Source organism: Meriones unguiculatus, chromosome 17, assembly GCF_030254825.1.
Source record: "Meriones unguiculatus strain TT.TT164.6M chromosome 17, Bangor_MerUng_6.1, whole genome shotgun sequence".
In the NCBI taxonomy this organism is placed as follows: Eukaryota; Metazoa; Chordata; class Mammalia; order Rodentia; family Muridae; genus Meriones; species Meriones unguiculatus.
In genome coordinates this window covers 47,580,419-47,593,368 of record NC_083364.1, presented here as the reverse complement: position 1 = coordinate 47,593,368, position 12,950 = coordinate 47,580,419, and positions in this window count along the sequence as shown.

Below are 12,950 nucleotides of genomic sequence, written 5' to 3'. Positions count from 1 at the left end.
TATCAGAAACTCCTTTCTGATATGCCTTTCTGGTTCTTCTCTCTCCTCTCTCAGAATTGCACTAAATGATGGCTTCTAAAGATCAACAGTGGCTGAAGTAGGCAGCTTAGATATAGGAGTCACATTGTATGCAAATCCATAGCCCCCCCCCCAGCAAGATGCTGACCCTAGAGGAGAGGAGGGTATGGCACCAGTATTGACCGAAAACTTGCAAAATTCCCATCTCATACTTTTTCTGGAGTACAGTTGCCAAATTCAACAACAACAAAAACTACAGGGTATTTAGTTAAATTTGAATTTCAAATAATTGGAGGTAGCCTAAGATAAATTTATACTCCTAAAATATTGGGTCTCTGAAATTCAAAACCGAGCTGCATCCTGTATTTTAAGTGGCAAGCTTGCTCTAGGAGACACACTTTCTCAGCAGAAGAGTGGGAGGATTTTCTGACTTTTTAATGGTAGTCTCTTTTCCTCTGCGGCTCTGAGGCTGCATCATTTCAATTTCATGGTCTCGGTGGCATTATAGTGTAAGAGTGAATTGCATTGCATCCCTTTAATTATGACATGAAGAACTCTGATATTTAAAAAGGTTCCCCAAGTTCAGAGTTTTGGTTTGGGTTTTTCTTTCTTTTTCCAAGAGTGTGTGTTGAAAACAACTGGCGTGTTTATTTTATTGGTTTGTTTTGGTGTGTGGAGGCAGGACTCTCTCCCAGGCCAGCCCCCAGCTCACAAAGACTCTGTCTCATCCCCAAACTGGAATTAGAGGCATTTGCCATCAACTCAGCTTTATATGTTTGCTTTAAAAGCTTAACTGATGTCAATTGCAAGTCCTGGTGTTTTGAATGGCCCCTGGTACTCAGCCTTTGGAGAGCATTGACCCAGGGCTCCTGGCTGAAAGGGCAGCCTCGGTGTCTAATATCCTGATATCCATCAGGTACATCCGTGATGCTCAAAGCCAGGTCCTCTTTCTCTACTTGTGTACACATGACTACCTGGCTTTGGCTAGGAAATTCACAAAAGGGATGCCCACTCCAGGAACACTGTGTTAGAGACAGGTTCTTAGGGTTGAATAAAGTTGTTTAGCCAGCTCCCCTGCTATGTTGGCTTTCTGTTTGGGGGTACCCTGTCTGGTCTGCCTATATGGAATTTCCAGGACTATGCACTCGTCTTCCTAGAAGCAGAGGTGGCAGCACAACTGTTGAGGATGAACCCCCAAAGGGCCAGAATAAAGTGCTATTGGCACTACAGGAGAGGAGCTGTGGATCCAGATCCACCTGTGCTGCAGAGGAGCTGGTAAATGCCTCAACACTTGAGAGCTCCTGATATTTTTCTGAGGACACAGGAACTTTCTAATCTTGAAAACTCCATAGGATACCTGTCTGTGGGGCATGGACCACCAGCCCCAGTTTCTGGGGACCCTAGCCAAGAATCTATTCTTTTTTTTCTATTCCCTTGGCTCCTCTGGAGGACATTGGTAGATTGATTCTGGCCCATTTCTGGGTTGAGTGTCATGTCCCCAATTCATAGTTTGAGACCACATATGACTGCCTTAATAGGTTTGTTGGTTTGTTTTTTAATCTGAACAAAGCATATTATCAGGTAACCCTTTCCTACACTTCAGGAAATAATTGTTGAGTAAATACTATTGTTTAGAAGGTTTAAAATGGGTTTAGGAGACCTTGTTTTCTAAGTAACTTCCAACCAATCTACCATCTTTATCACAGAGTGCCTCTCACACCACAAGGGAAGGCAGCTGTGGTCTGGACACGTAGGGTTCATAATGGAAGAGATGGTGAGGACTCAGCTTCTCCTACATAAATGTGGCTCAGCAAAGGTGAGCCCAGAGCTCTTGCTCTGGGCTCTTGCTCACTAATGCCCAGAGCCAGTCCTTCCTAGGCCCCAGGAAGCTGTGGCTCAACACAAATGATCCTGGTTGCAGTCCACTTATGTTAGGCTCTGCTTGACCCAGTCATCTTTGCCAGAAGTCTTTGTGGACAGACACCCTGGTTCCTTGGGAGAAGGCAGGGGTGGAGGAGTTCTGAGGCAGAGAGAGTTAGCTAGGAGCCGGAAGCAGCTGCACCTTTCCATTAGAAAATTTTTGTTTCGGGTGCTGGAGAAATGGCTCAGAGGATAAGAGCACTGATTGCTCTTCCCAAAGGTCCTGAGTTCAATTCCCAGCAACCACATGGTGGCTCACAACCATCTAAACATGAAATCTGGTTCCCTCTTCTGGCGTGCAGGTGTACATGCTAACACACATTGCATAAGTAATAAAATAAATAAATCTTTAAAAAAAAAAAAAGAAAATTTTTGTTTCAATGACCACAATGCTTAGATTGTTTCTTTTGTAAAAACTTATTTTATGTGTGTAGAATGTATATGCAGGTGCCCACAGAGGCCAGAAGAGGGTGCCATATCCTCTAAAGATACAGTTACAGTAGGTTGTAAGCCACCCAGCATGGGTGCTGGGAACCAAATCCAGATCCTCTGTAAGAGGTACAAGTGCTTAACCACTGAGCTATCTCTCCAGCCCGCAATGCTTAAGGTGTAAGAATCCTACAAATAAATGTTGTTTTGCCACTTGCTAGAATTATTTTTAATAAATTAATGAGATGAATTAAGCGGTTTTTTTTTCCAGAATGCTTTTATACATAGCTTTTATATATAGCTTTTTCTCCCCTTCAAATTAACAGCTATTTATTTTTCCTTTCTTTTTCTTATTGCTTTCTCTCTTTCTCTTCAGTGTTTCTAAACTCTGGTGCCATTTTGATGGGATAATTCTTTGTTTTGAGGGGTTGTTCTGCTCATTGAAGGACATATCACAGACTTTTTCACTTTTATCCCAATTGTGACAATTTAAAAACATGCAGAGACACTGTCAAAATTTTCCTGAGGGACAAAGTTGACTTCGCCCATGAAGAGCCACAGCAGTGCAAGCCTCCATTGATAACAACTGCCTGGTCTATACAACTCCTCCTGCTATGAACACATCTGCACGTGCCCTGTTCTTCTGACACACATAACATTTCCTTCTGTTCCTTTCCCTGGAGCACAGTGCCTTTCTCCTTTCTCCTGACACGCTCATGCTTACACTTTACATCCTAAATCAAATGGTTGCCTGTATATCTCCACATGCACTCACTCCAACTCAATTCCCCATCCCTCCTCAAGCCGCCACAGGAACCATGCGTGTCTTTACTTGTGTTAGTGGTCCTCGCTTACGACTTTGCAATTGAGAATGAACTCAACCCTACATCCCTTAGAGCCTGTGCATTCCTACACTGCCCAGAATGGACTCGTGTGTGTGTGTGCGTGTGTGTGTGTGTGCGTGTGTGTGTGTGTGTGTGTATCCTAATAAATATACACAGTACTCATCTGAAGTAAATGTTTTTGTTGAAGCATAAGCCAAAGCCTTCCTTTCTGCTACTGACTGTGTTTTCTATGGGATCTGTGGATTTTAGAATTCATCAAGTAAACCAATTTTAGTTAGTTTAGACTACACTCTTTTTCTCCAGCAAATCTAGATTCCTTTCTATTTTTCCAAACATGCCTGGTACAGTCCATCTCCATACCATTTGGGAAAATAGTTTCTTCCTATTCAGATCCACCTCAAATAGTGCCTCCACACCCTCAACACACACACACACACACACACACACACACAAACACAGGATCTCTTTCTTCTGAAAGAATCTTGGTTTCCTCCTTTTATCTTTGCCAACTCCCTATTGCTTTTGGCTTCATTTTGGGTTTTACTCCTTGCCTCAAAGCCCAGGTTTTCCTCTTAGACCTGCAGCTCTTTAGAACAGCTTAAGGGTACTAGACACTGAGAATTGGATGAGTCATAGAAAGAGCAGATTGCCCTAAAGTACTCAGTTAATACTTAGGACAAGTGTAGGTAAATGCAGAAAGACCTATATTGTGACCCATAGGGTAAAGCTTTGGAAAGTTTTCTGAATTCATGTAAGCTAGGAAAAATGAAGATGCATCAGGCATTTTCTTCTGCCTGTTGGAAGTGTAGAAGAAACCATTGCTTTTATAATACCAGCAAAATAGGAACCACTCAGTTACCCAAAACAAGGTTTGGGACAAGGCCATAGGGAAGAGCGATAAGGAGGCAAGGAATAAAGAACAACATCAGGTCCTGAGCCTCAGTGCTGTAACGAAGCTTAGCATCCATCCAAGTATAAGGGTCTGAGGTAGAACACAGTGAGTTACATTTGAGAGGTCATGGGCCCCCTCAGAGGAAGGTCGCAGAAACTGTTGCAAGTTGGAGTGCAGTGCTCAGAGAAGCTGTAGAAGGTAGAGCCAGGGCTTGAGAGTCTGGAGTCTAGGTCAAGGGGACAGGACAGAATGCCCTTGGGGTAGGGTGGACTTTAATCGAATAGGAGTGGACAAGGCAGGAGGAGTCAGGGCCACAGTGCTGTGGAAGACATGGGATAACCACAGTTCAAGAACTGTAAGTTTTGAAGATGTAAATGACATTGATGGGGATGAAGGCTGGAGATGGGCCAGTAGATTTGTTGATCTGAAGTTTCTATGGGGAAGTTGGGATTCTGTGGGATGGGGGTGGGAGGGCCGGAAGCAAAAGTGTTAGAAGATCCAGAGTGAAGGATCAAGGGAACTACAATGGCTGCAACAAAAGAGCTCAAGTCCTTTCTGTGTAAGCAGAAGCCCTGAGCACCTCAGTAGCCACCGGGGAGAGCAGCCATAGGAAGCTTCTGTTTGTTTTGAGTTTGTGCAAGACTAGAAGTTGTTTGTTGACACAAGGAAAAAGGAATTGGAAAGCCGAAGAGCCTGAAGCTAGGAGACAGAACACTTAATAAGCAAAGCTCCTGGAAGGTGAAATGGGACGGGCCTCTCTGAAGAAGAGTTGCTTTTAGAAGGACTACGGGGCATCTTCCTCTATGAGAGCAGAGGAGAAACAGTTGGGAATGAGGAATGACATAACTAAAACAAAGGTGGGGTACCACACTCTTGAACAAGAGGTTAGGTTTCATTTCTGCCTGCATGCTGAAGCCATGGTGTTGTAAAGCTCTCTCTCCACCAGGCTAATCCTGGAGCAAATATCTCAGGAAACTGAGCAGAAATGGTTGAAAGTACCTGGGAACAACAGTGAGACTTCAGAATTTCAGGGACTCCTTTTTTTTTTAGACAACAAAACAAAGAAAAAATGAAATAAAATACAATACACCTAATCATCCTTTTGCACCAGACACAAATACCTCTGCTCTGACTACCCAGGTAGAAACAGAATGAACCATGGGAGTCATTCCTCATCACCACCTGTGCACACGCCTTTATAATATTTTAAGGGGTTTACTTTGCTTTCCGACTGCTTATTCTCCCAGTGTTTCTCGAATTTCTCCCAATTCCCAACATGTGTCTCCACAGCTACTCTGCATTTAGTCGCTCAACTCATTACTGAATGAATGACAGAATAAACAGCCGGAGTGAATGGTATATTCCTGATGATTCCTGCCTATGGTGCCATTCACTGGAGCGAAGAGAGTCCGGACAGAGATGCTGGGCCTCCTCTCTGGCAACACTAAACAGAGAAAAGCTGCACGGCACGTGTAGGCGAACGCGATGAGGTAAGCACAGATGAGAGCAAGCACAGCCAGGCATCTAGTGTGAGGCCAGGGCTGGGTGAAAGAAAGTAAGAGGCCCAAAGACAATTTTAAAGCGGGGCTGCACTCATTGCCCGAACCAGAGAGTGTGTGGTCTAGAAGGCAGATCCCTGCAAATGCCCTTACTGTAAAAGAACTCTAATGACTTTATTTTTTTTTCAGAATGTCTGTTTTGAATCTGTCTCTAGCATAGTCTTGCCTTAAAAAGCCACAACTCTATGAAATCCCGTTTCAGGTCGAACTCAAGTGAACTTACCATAAACAAGTAACATACAGCAGCAAATAATACACAGGTCTGCTGACCTCCTTCCTACTCTGTGCTCTGAGTTTCCACCTTTCCTTCTCATTTCCCTGTGGATGGGTGTGATTATTCCTGCTCAACACGTGAGGAAACTGAGGCAAGGGGTATGGCACAAGATTACCTCACAGAGTAAAGATATTTTTGTTTTAAAGCCAAGGTCCCATGTAGTTCAGGTTCACTTCAAACTTAATACAGAGCCAGGGATAACCTTGAACTTCTTACCTTCTGCCTCTACTATCCAAGAGCTGGGATCACAGGCATGCCCTACCAGGCTTCATTTATGCCTTTCTGGGAATCAAACCCAGTACTGTACCAACTGAGCTATATCCCCAGCCCAACAGAGCTGAGATTAAACATGGAGGCTTTCTGTTTGTCACTGCAAAGCCCATGTTTCCTCCAGATGTGGAGGAAATGGAGATGCTCCACCAAATGTGAACAGAGAGAGTCGATAGTGGGTTCACAAGACCAAGGTCAGCTTCAAGGGCATGCTACCTGTTAAGATAAATGGGCCATATTTAGAAAGGTTTCAAATGGCTTGGTGCTTGATTTAATATTCTTCTGTTTGCCTTGGAATTCTGTTTATTTGTTTGTTTGTTTGTTTGTTTGTTTTCTTAAGACACAGTTCCTCTGTGTAACCCTGGCTCTCCTGGAACTCTTTCTGTAGACCAGGCTGGCCTCAGACTCAGAAATCTACCTGCCCCTGCCTCCAGAATTCTAAAATTAAAGGCCAGCTATGTTTTGGAATTCTTTATGAGTTAACACGGGGTCTTGAATTTTCATTTGACACTAGGCCCTGTAAAATAGATAGTATTGCATGGAATTAGTCTAATGAGTTGGAATGGTTTTAAATGGCCATCCATTCTATCCCTGTTCATCATACAAATGAGGAAACTGAGTCACAGGGAAGGAAAGTAGGACTATTAGTCACAACTCACTAATAGCAGAGCATCTGTGGAAGCCAACATCCCTGTATTTTTCTTCACTTCCCACTCTATCTTCTCAGTTGGAGGGATTTTTTTTTCCCTTTACTGTGGGAGGTTATCTTTAGGCAAAATATTATTTGTGGCTGAGCTAAGCCAACTCACTTCATGTTGTGGCAAATGGCCTTAGACTTTTAATAAAACCAAGTTCACGTGGACCTGAATGTGATTACCAGAAAACCACAATGTCTAGTTTGTGGTGAATAAGACCTTCAGCTGAGTGTCTTATCAAATACCTCTCTTTACTCCCTAAACCTCCCAGCAGGCATTTCTTACCCCAACCAAGGTTAGTTCATCCAGGGTCAGGCAGGGAGTCCTTACCAGGACAGCATGGGGAGTTCAGACTCAAAGCTGACTCCTACCAAAGCTAGACCAGACAGGAGGAGCACAGCATAGCATAGCGTAGTGTAGTTTCACGTCTGTTGAACTGCCACCCTGTCAAGTCTTTTCACAACTTCCATCTCCAGAGGCTAAAACAGCTATCCCAACATTCATAAAAGTTTATTCTCACCTCTTCTGAGGGTAAATATTTGGCAGCTGCAATCATGAAGATTTCTAGACTGGAGAATATGCATTTTACCCAAAGATTACTGTACATTTCTGCCTTCATCAAAGAGGTTCTTTTTGTAGCAAATAGAGACCATTACAGAAGACCATAGCTAGTCAAAAATGCTGAGAAAAACTGACTATGGAATGCCCAAACCCAACTGATACATACACAATATAAACCCCGTACCTACGGCTCTGGAAACATCATGGAAGAAAGGGCAGAAATATTGTTAGTCTGCTATGAGATTATGTCTTCTAGATAGGATAGTAGGATAGGAAGCCACAACCATGAAATCTCAACAATATGGCTGCCTAAAAAGGACCTGAACAGTTGCAATACCAAGTGACACGCCAACACAGATGGTGGAAGCTTCACAAGGCCGCACCCCTAGATGAAGAGCTACAGGAAAATAAGGACTGCTGAGGTGGGGAGCATCAATCTTAACTTCCACAATTATCTGTGAAAGTGAACAAACTCAAGCTTCTTCAGAGATGAACCCTCCTAATTGATTATCTAATAATAGGTAGTCAGCTCTAAAAACATGTACATATGAGCAACACTAAAATAATGATGACAATACACACTTGCCTCAGACACACCTAAACTGTGGCTCTGTTTGCCTTATAGCCAGAACTGAGACAGGTTTTTAAAGATCACCTGTGCCTACCACAGGCTTAAGGAAAGAGGACTGACAAGTACATGTGACCATGGGGAGCCTGGCTATGCCTTTAAAGAGTTTCTCTAGGTCTCCTGAGATTGTGAAAAAGTTTGTCCTCCAGGAACAGTATGAATAGCTTCCATTTCAAGCTTTGCAAGATGAGATGGCCACACATAGTATCAATGAACAAAAAGCATCCAAGGGCATGGAGCTTGATCACAAATATGACCAAAGTACCTGAACAGAATTTGATGTACAGTGAATGCTCAGCTAATACTACCGGGGGGAATGAGTGTTGCGCCTGACCTGAAATAGGATTGGTTCTTCCTAAGGATGCAGCGTTGTTTTTAAACCAACAGAAGATGGTAAAATGAGTGTACATATACATGAACCTATCTGTCAAATATATGTATTGTATCTGCTAACTCATGAGTATGTGTGTAGGTGTGTGTTCATGTAAGACAGTAAAAGAGTAGTGGATGAAATGTGTGTACTCTTTGATACCACGACCTGTCATCCAGACTACACTTGCCTTCCCTCATGGAATTCGGCTGTCTGCTTGTAATCACAGCAACCATGGCCACCATTCAGATGTCAGAAAGAAAAGGGAAGCTGTGGACAGCAAGGACTTTGGTGAATAGAGGAAGTAAATAGAAATTAGCTTAACTCCTGAAAAGAAAAAAAGAGTCCAACAAGCAGCTGAGACTATATAACCACCTGCAACAATGAAAGCCACACTGTGAAAAGAGAGGGAACTTTGAGATGAACAGCCTCTTGAGCTCTGGGAGAGAAATCTGAAGAAAATAAAGCTGATGGCAGAAACAGTCTGCACCTTTGTAGACAATGTTTTGGTGAGTTATTAGGAGTGGAGAGGAAGGAAGCACGTTAACAAGATAGCTGAAAGGTGAGACATTAGCTCTAGCCCTCATGAACAATGCCAGCTGTCCTTGGGTCTATACCAGAGCAGAATAAAACTTCCATAACTAGTTTTATTTATTTATTTAGTGGTGTGTGTGAGAGAGAGAAAGAGACAGAGAGAGAGAGAACACCAGTGGAAGACAGAGAACATCTCACAGGGGTCCATCTTTCCTTCTACCGTGTGGTTCCTGTGGACGGAGCTCAGGCTGCCATGCTTGACCACAGTGTGTTTACCTGACCAGTCTTTGTGTTGGAAGTATGTGTGAAAGTGAACAAGTTCAGGTCAATAAGCAAATTCCAATTGCTGCCACTGCTCTTTTTCCATTTCCTTATCACAAAACATTGAATGCCACTGCTTCAAAGTGTCGGCTTAACTAGTATCATCTGTTTAACTAGTAAATAATGCTAATGTGCTACTAACAAATATTTCCATGCCTAAGAGGTGCCCAGAGGGTAAAGGTGCTTGCCACTAAGCCTGACAAGCTAACTTTGATCTCCAGGACCCAGACAGCAGAAGGAGAGAACCAATTCTCACAAATTGTCCTCTGAACTCTGTAGGCATGCCATGGCACACATTCAACACATACACAAAATAAATGTTAAAATTGTTTTAATTTTAAAAAATAAATGATTCAGTACAGTCATGCATTGCTTAACTGTAGGGATACGTCCTAAGAAATGCCTCATCAGTGATTTTTTTGTGTGAGTGTCTTCCTGTCATAGACAGCATAAGCAGTCTCCTGAACTTTCATCCACTCTTTTCATTATTTTGATGATTGTTTTCAGCCCTAAGTTTGGCCAGTGGGTACTCCTCTACACTGATTTCTATTTTTTTTTTGAACGAGGACCTATTATTCTTTGAACATTTATTTTCTGTCACAAGATAGCTCAGGGCCAGCTTGGTCTTTTTCACCTTTGCCCCACAGCCAATAAGGAGGGAACCTCTGGCTCTTTTTAATGGAGGATAAACTGAAAAGCCAACATCTGGAGCCTGAATGTGTTGTGTTACAAAGACCTACGGTTATTTCTGTTATTTCCATCATTGCTCGTATTTTAAAATCCCCAACCTCACTCCAAACTTCCAGGCTTTCCCTCTTTCCATCTTACTAAATACTATTGCAGATGATAAAAAGCATACAGATTGTCTCGGTTGATTGGCTTGTTTTCTGATTATAAGCATACCCCAGCCTCCACCTGCTTTCCCTCCTTGATGGCCCTGTATCTACCCCATGCTCCTGCCTCTCATCAGCATTGCACTCCCTACCCCACACAGCCCCGTTCCCATGCATGAGAACTGAAAGGAAAGGACCTATATCTGGAAACTTTTTCCAGGGGCTCCTACGTATGCAGGTATGTTTGCGCATTGCAGGACCAGATACTATTTACACAAGTAAGCATGAGATCCAAATAATCAAACTTGCTATATGACATTCTTGCAAAGTATCTTTCATTGTTGTTGTTTCGGGCATCCTGTGGTGGGCAGACTGGAAATGGTAGAGTCATATAATTGAGAAGAATATATATATATATATATATATATATATATATATATATATATATACATATATATACATATATAATGTATTGGTTAATTACTGTATTTTGAGATGTTTAAAAAAACATACCTTTATTTTTCACAATTTTGAAGACTAGAACAAGGTGCTGCCAGAGCCAGTGTCTGCTGAGGACCAGCATCCTGGATTGCAAAAAGATCATCTTTTTTATATTAAGTTTTTATTATTCTATATTAGTTATACATAATAATGGGTTTATGATGACATTTTCATACATGTATATCCCCTTCTCCTTTCATATCTGTGTCTGTCTATTTGTTCGTGACCTAGAGAGTTGACAGGAACTTGATAAGGAGGTTATGACAGGAACCTGATCAACTTACCAGTGGCTACACAACTGAAGAAAGTGTCTCTCCCTCCCGCAGGACCCATCATATACTTAAATGCCTATAAATACTTAGAAAGGGACAAGACCAGTGAGTTTGTCCCCATTCCACGACAACACTGACAGCCTTTGTGCAGGTATAGTACAAGTGGTCACAACTACAGAGTTAAAAACAGTACAATTGCCTGGGAAACAGTGTTCCACAACACGCCACTCCTCCCTCCAACTCTCACACATACCCCCTTTTCTGCAATGTTTCTTGAGCCTTAGAGAGAATGATATGGGTGTCTCATAGCTGAGCATTCAACAGTCACTTATTCTCAGAACTTTGATCAGTTATATATCACTTTCCAGTGGAGAAAAGAAGTTTCTCTGCTCCAAATACATGGGCATAAAAATGAGTGTTTAGAAGACAATTCGACAGGTCAACATCATCACCATTTAGCAATACAAAAGCAATAGTTTCCCCACTAGGGCCTTTTGCACAATCAGATTTACAATAACAAATATGAATTCCCTCTTGTGGATCAGGTCCCAAATCCAGTCAGAAAGCAGTTGGTCCCCAAATTAGTCTTGTCACTATTATACCACTGAGCATACCTTGCCTGGCCAGATAGTTTTTTTGCACACAGAGTAGGGGTCACAGCTTAGGTAGACATTTCTCTCTCAGCAGCCTGTATTGTTGATGTGTACTTTTTATCTATTTCATTGGGATCTTTTTGCCTATACCTCCCTTATCTCCACCCTTTGTCTCTTCCAACACCCCAGCAACAGGTAGGAGAAAAAGAGGGTTAGTGGGGAAAGGGGGCATAGTTCTCTTTAGACTACTTCCTGCTGTTTAGGGTCGTCAGGTTCCTTGGGTAAAGTTCAGTTTTCATTGTCAGGATATCTCCAACTTCTTCTCATCAAACCGCAACAACAACCAGGAGGAACAGTGGGGAGAAGCAGCCACCTTGTTCTTTCTCAGAGAGCTCCCCTCCCCCTCTCTCAGGCTCTGGCTTTTAGTCTTTCTTTAGAGTCCTCCGAATTAAACTCTCCATATCTGTCAAAGATCACACCCTTCTCAGAGCCCACATGAGGCAAATAGTCCACTGCTGTGAAAAAACTGAAGCAGGCCCCATATCCCACACCTGGGATTAAAACAAAAACATGTTTCTATAACAGCTGAGGTTTTAAAGAAACCAAAATTCCCACTACAGTGTCTAGCACCTTTCAGCCCTGTGAGAGCTAGCAATGGGAAGTAGCTTGATTTCCCTGCGTATTGCCCCAAGGAGATTGTCTTCATGTTGCTTCCTCACATGATAGAGACCAGAGAGAGGGAGATGAGGGAGAAGGAGGTGACTAGAGGGAAAAAAAAGTCTAGAGTCTTTTCTCATAAGGGTACTAACCTTATCCATAGGCACCCACACTCATGACCTTATTGCTGTCCAAAGGTTTCACTTTCCACACCATCAAATCAGGGCTTACAATTCTCAACATGCAGATATAAGAGGGACACAAATTTTTGCTCCACAGTAAATGACAAAATAGCAGAAACTGAGGATGCTGAGAGAAATTGCATAATTTTCCTTCAGGCTGGCCTGGCTCTGCCTTCTCAACAGTCTCATGTTCCCCTTTGAAGAAACCTCACATTTACGTGAGTCCCTGCTCCCCAACCTAGCCTACAGTTACCTTTATTTGACTCCTGGTCTATGAAGAACACAACTACTTTACCCCTTTATTGCAGGCTTCTCTCCAAATCTAACGGTATTCTTGCACTTTTCCACTTTGGAGAAAGAACTGCATTCCAAGGATTAGCACACCCAGCAGACTTAGTTTTTTCTGGTCCCAACCTCGCTCAGTAATCTTCCTTTGGACCCTATTCAGTAACCTCATGACTCTCTATTTAGTCTTTATCACATGGCTAGGTAAGAATCACAAATTCAATACTAAAGTCCACAGACCAGACCTGGCAGGTAGAGTTGCGTTCATCCACCTGAGCCAAAGTTATTACATTTCCCCCAGCTCTGCATGA